Source organism: Pinus tabuliformis, chromosome 5_2 (assembly GCF_031772625.1).
Source record: "Pinus tabuliformis cultivar Carrire ecotype Pingquan chromosome 5_2, CPIR1, whole genome shotgun sequence".
NCBI lineage: Eukaryota > Viridiplantae > Streptophyta > Pinopsida > Pinales > Pinaceae > Pinus > Pinus tabuliformis.
This window is the reverse complement of record NC_142306.1, coordinates 297658394-297666514: the sequence shown is the minus strand read 5'-3', so window position 1 is coordinate 297666514 and position 8121 is coordinate 297658394.

The window sequence follows — 8121 nt, the reverse complement described above, 5'->3', positions numbered from 1 at the left end:
ACATATCTATGATTGGAAGTCTTCTTTATTTGACAGGTACCCGACTAGACATCATGCATGCAGTGGGAATAGTTGGAAGATTTCAAGAAAATCCAAAGGAAACTCATATTTAGGCAATGAAGAGAATTTTCAAGTACTTTCAAGGAACTCAAAACTATGGTTTATGGTATCCTAGAGATACAGATCGCACACTTTATGCTTATACAGATGCAGATTGGGCCAGAAGCGTGGATGATAGGAAGAGCACAAGTGGTGGTGCATTCTTTATGGGTTCCAGATTAGTATCTTGGTTCAGCAAGAAACAGAGTTCGATTGCTTTATCTACAGCTGAAGCAGAATATGTGGCTGCTACAGCTTGCTGCACTCAACTCCTTTGGATGATCCAGACCTTGCAGGATTTTCAGATCACTTGTACTCCACCTATCTCCATCTTATGTGATAATACAATTGCAATCAGCATTTCAAAGAACCCAGTCATGCATTCAAAGACCAAGCACATACCGATCAAGTATCACTTTCTCAGGGAACAAGTGCTTGAACAAAAGGTCAAGTTGGAGTATGTTCCTTCTAAGGAACAAGTTGCTGATATACTCACCAAACCATTTCCTAGGGAGACCTTTAAATACCTCAGGAAAAAGCTGGGGGTTGTTGATGCATCATCTTGTTGTTGAATCTCATCTGTTTCAGAGATTGTTGGTTGTACGCAAGTTTCATATGGGGTATACGCGTACATTTGCTGGATTGCGGATTGGTCGAAGATCGAATGGCACAGGTTTAGGGGGAGCATATAATGCATTGTTGGCATTATGATAGAAGATCTTGGAGGAAGTACAGAAGGAGATCATGGATGCTGATCTGAATAGTGCTGCAATATGTCTCTATCTCTTTCATGGTCATTTATGGTGTATGGTGGATTATGGTTCTTCTTGAAGAAATTTTTCTTTTGCAGATCTGATCTTTAGTCAGGGGGAGCATGATCAGCAAAGCAAAGGCCTAAGCATGTTCTCAGGGGGAGCATAACCCTTTTCCCTTGATGTCAAAGGGGGAGAATGACGTTGAGGATCTTGAGGTTGCCATCAAGTCCAAAGGGGGAGATTGTTGGCATTATGATTCTGGTTTGGCTCTCTGGTACAGGTGTTGTACTTGATGGCAACTCACTCAAGTGGTAAAATTCTGTTCAGGCTTTCAAAATGATGGAAAATAAGAGGTTTGCAGGTGCATCGTTCAAAAGGTGCGGACCCACAGGTTTGCCATCCAAGAAGTGCGGACATACCCGCAAGTTATCCATTCATAAGGTGCGGTCCCCCAGTTCACTCTCTCCAATGCAGAAAAGTGCGCTCACGTGGGGTTTCTTATGTTTGGCCCTTGGTATTTAGCCCGTCGTTCATGATCCTATGGTTTTGGCCCGTGGTTTAGGATCTAAATTATTTGAACCCTATTTGGATCCCTTGTATTGGTTTTCGATGGTTTTTTCCCATGGTTTGAATAAGGACATGCCTATAAAAAGGAAAAGAGATCTCTTGGCTAGACACTTGTGAATTTTGAATATCTTAAGATCTGAAAGTTTGGGTGATTGGTTTTTTAAAGCTAGATCTAAATCAAGGAGAAAATTTAAGGCGAATCTATTGATAAGTCGTAATCTCTCGGGCGCATGATCAGATCTGTGGATCTGACTGACTGTGGCACATTGGAGGACTATTAATTTGGCCCTAATCAGAGGTTCGCAGGCGATCCACGACGTGAGTGCGGGGGTACGCAGCGCAGGAGAAGGCGAAGTGCGGGGGTACGCAGCGCAGTGCGAGGTACGCAGTGTAGCAGAAGGCGCAGTGCGGAGGTACACAGGGAAACAGAAGAACAAGTCACGGAGGTACGCTGTCAAGCGGGCAATGCAGATGCGGATCTGAGCAGAGGTACGTAGGGCAGCTGAACGAGTGGTGCAAAGATACACAGAGTAGTAGACCAACCAGGTGCGGATCTGCGTAGTTTAGATACAGAAGAGCTGCGGGTATTCGCAGGTCATTATTGGTGAAGTTGTGAACCTATCTTGAAACATTTGTTGGCTGTCTTTTATCTATTGTTCCAGAGTTCTGGGTTTAGATTTCTGGTGTTACTCTTCTGTTTACAGCATTCTGAGAAGTTGGGTGATTCATTGGTTGATTGTATAAGGAGATTGGGTGATTTGCATGTACTTGATGATTATTTGATCTTCTTGGATCCAGTTTGAAAATTAATGAAACGTGATCCCTAAAGAAGTAAAAGAGCAAAGGGGGTTGTAGCTCCCTTCCAGGAGAGACTGGAAAATGAGAGAGAGTTGTAGCTCATTGCAAGTTGTAGCCTGCGTACTGGTAAAGGACTACACCAATGCAAAATCCTTGTAAAAGAAGTTTCTAATTGAAAGAAGATAGAGACATATTGCAGCAGGTGGTTTTCACCCACATTGGGTTTCCACATTATATCTGGTGTTCTTTGGTGTGCTTATCTATTTTTCTTGTTCTTGTTCATCATTGTATGGCACTGACATACAAATTAATGATCAATATCTGAAGAATAAATTAAAGTATAAATCTGGAAGGCATATTGAAAAGAATTTGATAATATTGATTCACCCCCCCTCTCAGTATTATTTCCAATAATATCCTCCTATTCTAGGTATCAACACACTCCAAAAGGACATAAATTGAAGCATCAGACATCTTGAAAAGGGATTCAAGCCTCCTATTCTAATTCTGAACAAAAGATACCTGGATCGAACCTCTTAAAGGCACATCAGGCTTATTTTCGAATATATAGTCACCATTGATCAAGATAGAATTCATTGACATGTGTAAGTGCAATAAGAATACAAGAATATTTGTGTACATTCTGTGATGATATTGGCATATGAAAATACATAATCCGAGGCCGTACAAATAACTGAGTCGAACTTCATTGAAAGGTACATCTATTTGAATTTACAGTGGTATTATTTTTGGAATTGTTTTTTATTATAGCTCTGTAAAGTTGTCAACAAGAATAAGGGTTTATGTTTGAAAGCCCTAATTCAAGGGTATGATAATATAATTGGTCATGTTGGAAAGAAGAAAGTTACGGGAAGTGGTAATTTCATAACATTCAATGCAAGAATTTCTTTTGTTTAGTCATTATAATACTCAAGTAAACATTTTGAAGAAACTTTTGGGCATAAGGAATATTATTGCAGCTGTAGCAATCATCTCTGTGGGACCTATGCATCGAAAATTCGCAAGCAAAGAAGCAACAACTTATTGATTTTGAAGAGACAACGGTCCATAGGTGGTAAGTAAGGTCATTGTGATAGTCATCTCTTTGAAGGAAGGTTTTGTTTGTTGTTAGCCTATCAGTAAAGATCAAGAAATGTTCAATTTTGTTCCATCATGGGAAGGAGTTGTCATTATATCAGTAGTTGACAGTAATAACAAGAATCAGTACAAGATAGTTTCTTCGACAATAATTTCTAGATATTCTTGGGTATAAGGGATATCATTGTAAAGAGTTCTCTAGATCTTTGTATCATTAATGAGATAGCAGTAGATGAGTAGCATACTAATCCTGAAGCAAGAAGATGTCAGTAGATAGATACAATGAATAATATCTTGAGTTGATGCACACCCTAAATAAAAGTGATAAAAATACCATTTCATTCAAAATAGTAAGTCACTACGATAAAGGTATGTAACCTTGAGGTATGTATGGCATATTTTATTAAGGACCCAACATGAAATGTTATAGTTGAGTGCATGGTCCTAGGGTTTGTTGTTAAAATTATTGATATTGGTATTAATATCTAAAACCTTTGTCGGCATAAGTAAAATTCTAGTGATATGGTAATCCTAATCCCGTTCCCTCATAAAAAACCTAACCCTTGGTCTCTTAGGGTTTGTGTACAATCTAGGGCTCATGAAAAGTATGTGTATATGGATGAGGTTGATTAATTTTATATGTATCCCTTGGTCTAGGGTTATCACTTGAAAACCCTAGAAGTCCATCCTCTAAGTTTCCATGGTAAACCTAGATTGAAAAATTAACGTCATGCTTCTGTTATTGTATATTTTTATTGGGCTTACTTGTTAATGAATATTGCAGGTACATAAAGTAAACGAAGAAGGATGAACATATCCTCTGTTTTGGAAAGCATGATGGAAGGAGGGAATTTTAAGGAGCCTTGGATCCTTACACACTCTAATAGATTCACAGTATAATCAAATGACTATGGATGCTTGAAAGAGAACAACTAATAGCAGCATATAAAAGGATTCATGAACCTGATATTGCCGTCAACTATCTAATATAAAGATGATGTTGCAAGCCGATAATAAGGATCATTTATGGATATTCCTTTGTGATGTCATGGAGTGATTTAGGTTAAAATGTGAAACTTCGATCAAATTCCACCTTGGACAGTTCATTTGTAGATGATTATTATTAGAATGAATTCCTCTTTTCAAGAGGACCAATTTTGACCTTTTGAGCATTGGATTCTGAAAAGGGAAATTTTGTTTTTGAGGTCAAGACCATACATGTGGTTTTGGTCAAGGTCAGCCCCACCAGTCATGTAGGTTCATGAATCCCAAGGGACATGACCTTCAACCCACATTGACTTGTATAAATAAAGGTCAAGGAAACTTCATTTTGGCATCTTCACATCACACATATTTCTCTCTCCACTTTTGATGGTTCCACCTCCAAGCATAGTTATTATCTTCACACATGCACGAGTTTGATTGGGAAATTTATCTCTATGATTATTTCCTCTTTCAGCGTGCATTGACCAACATTGACCGAGGTTCATTTGACCTATTTTGAATGTGATTTTTGAGGGTTGACTCTATTTGACCACAAGGTTGACCTTCTGTTTGACCAAGTTTTACCACTCCAAAGTTGATTGTTTTGCTACTATTTGACTATCAAGAGAGGCTCAGTTCCTCTACCCTTTCACTAAGTTGTTTTGGAAGAGTTTGACTGGCCTTTGACTTTATAATTAGGGCAAAGTTTAACTAATGTTGACTGAGGGCACAATTGTAGACTTTGACTAGGCCATCTATTTGACTATGAGCAGTGGTTTCAATCATTATATTGATAAGTTAATTTGACTATTGACTTTGACGGTTGCAAAAAACAAGAACGTAAGTCATAGGAAGGATAAAAAACTTAGTAAGGGTTGACTTGGTGGATTGAATGGGTCTCTGGTCAAATGTTCAAGTTTGTCTTAAATTGATCTAATATGCTAGAGAAAGATTTGATTGGGTTTTTCCCCTTCATAGGATTTTTTTCCTTGGACTTGTGCCTACACCTTGTGTCCTTGTTTGTTTGGAATTTGTCTTGATGAACATAACAAATTGAAAATAAAAACTAATAAAGAGATAACAACAATCATAAGAAAATATCAAAGGTAATGGAAATCCACTTGAAGAATCTAATTCACATAATTCCCTAATGTTTTCAACGTGGTATTAGGGCTTAATTAATTTAAATAAGGGTAGTAAGAAGGTCACTAAGGCCTCGAGACAAGAAAAGGAAAATAAGTCTCCTATGAATAAGCTTCTAGAAGATACAAAAGAAAATTCTAAACACTCTAATAAGCCCTATTTGCAGTAATTAGGCCAAAAAACTTTGATTGTACAATGAAAAATAATTAAATAAGACAAGATACTCATTCTGGAAGATTGAAAGGCTAGGCCTAACATTCTAATGAAAGAAGAAAAGTACTTAAATCCTATAAAGGTCATTAAAGAAAAATTTGAACTATGTGCTATCATAGTGGTCTGAATTCTCAGAACTGTGGATGATCGAGTTAATGTTTGGGGTTTCTCAAAGAAAAATCCTTTCAAGAGAGAAAGTGATATTGTTACATTTATCTTGATAAAATTCAAACCTATATAGTGGTATAGGAACCTCGAATTCGTAATAATTTTGTAACATGAAATCAAAATTTAAGCAGTCACCAAAGGGGCCAAAAATTCCGAGCATAAGTATCATTGAAGACCAAGACATATTCCTAATAAATTTTTTAGTTATATCTACCATATTCTCAAAGAATACAAAGTAATGAGAATTTTTAGGAGTCATCCTACAGTCCTATTTGGAAGACTAGAATAAGTGACATTAGTCACTATGGAGAAAGACCACCTTGTGAGCATAAGTGTATTAAAAGGCCTCAATAATAGGAACCGAGATTTCCCACCTTATTTATGTGCATAAATGAGATTGAGATCAAAGTCTCATTAGATCTAACATCAAGCTATAGTCACCTTAGAAGAGAATAATTTGTAGTGTGTACATTTTATGCATAGATAAAATGTCAATATTGGCATATATATATATATATATATATATATATTCACATTTCAAGGCTATAAAAGTTAGCGAGCCGACCTACATTGAAGGAAGAAAAAAGTTAAAAGTATCCCTCTTGAAGAAAATGTCTGAGTAAGTAACAAACTCTACTAAAATGTTGAAGAGTATCGGCATCAAAAGAATCCTTGGTGAAAGCAGTCAATATCTTGAGGCCTATACACCACAAATCCAAAAAAAAGGATGTCTAAAGTTAGAAATTTTGGTGTGGCATTAATGAAAGTCACAGTACTCCTTGAAGGTAGTTTTTCTTATCATGAGCAAGCCTTATAGCGGTCCCCATGATCATAAAGGATAAGGTACTAATTCATGGGGTATTTATAAGTTTCTTATTAAAATTATAACATTAGATTTTGGGTTGGCTATTTGATTCTAGGGTTTATAGTTGTCTATTGAGAATTGGACATAGTACATGTGAAACCCTAACTATATAACCCTAAAACCCTAACCCTTGGCCTCTAGGGTTTGTGAGCTAACTAGGGTATATGTCGTGTATGATTAGATGAGAATAATAAGTTGTATATGACATTAAGTACCTAGTCCTCAATTTGGCATGTGTTAACCCTAGGATTTCATCCTCCATTGTTGCTTAGAAATCTCAGATTGAGAAAACTAACATCATGCTTTTGGTATCATATATTCTGTACTTGTTAATAAGAATTGTAAGAATAAAGGTTAAAATTAAAAGGGAACACTTCAATAAAGGAAACTTCACAATTTTTGTAAAAGGAGCAATGCCAAGTATGTCTAAAACTATAAGATTTGCAGTAAAACTTTTTCATTAAAATTATTTTAAATTTTCCTTGTATTAATATCTTATTTTTAGGCTTTTGAATCATAAATATTCTTGTTAGGAAGATCAATCACTAGATTGAATATACCTTTTTCATTTGTTCATTTTTGTTGAAACCCTAAACTTTAGGGTTCACTATAAAACCCTAACTTTTGATGATTAGGGTATGTTGTCATGCACTAGACCAGGACTAATAGTCGTAAGTCTTAATGAAGGCCACGAGGAGAGAAAGGCCTCTGAAGGATTGGGTAAGCATCTCAAGCCAATACTCTTTGAGGATTATAAATCCAAGATAGGTAGTAGTCTCGCGATCAACACTCTTTGAGGACCTGATTCAATCACACTTGGTGAATATTCAGGTGCGGTATGTGCCCTGAAAGATAGTGTAAAAAGATATTTCTTTTGTGTAAAAATCATCTTAGATTTCATGAACTGATTAGGTTGGCCAACCCTTCATGTGATCATGGTGTGTTGATCTTTGGGTCTATGGTCTTGGAAGTCTCATATAAATTTGATAAGAATAGAAGTTGGGTCTATGGTATTGGAATATTTGCAATGTAGATATAAAAATTTTCTTTATATCAAATGCAACACAAAACTAAATCAGGCACCCAGTAGCCCAACACTCTGTGGGATAAAATTGAGTAGTAGTTCGATGAGTTTTTTTCTCATATATGACTCTAATCCTAGTTAATATTTAAAATCCAGATATGTGAATGAAAGTACCCACAAAAAAAGGAAGGAGGAGAATTTATATGAGATAAATCATTAATAAAATAGTAGAAAAATCATACCAATGCCTTATGCCCAATTAATAAAGTAAGAGTTTCTCCTATTTCTATGCATGAAAAATGAAAATTTATGGTCTTTCACTCAAATACAAACACAATGGTCATAGAAAGACAAATACTACATGATTTTTTGCATTGAAAAGTTTATTATTTATTATAAACCTTTAT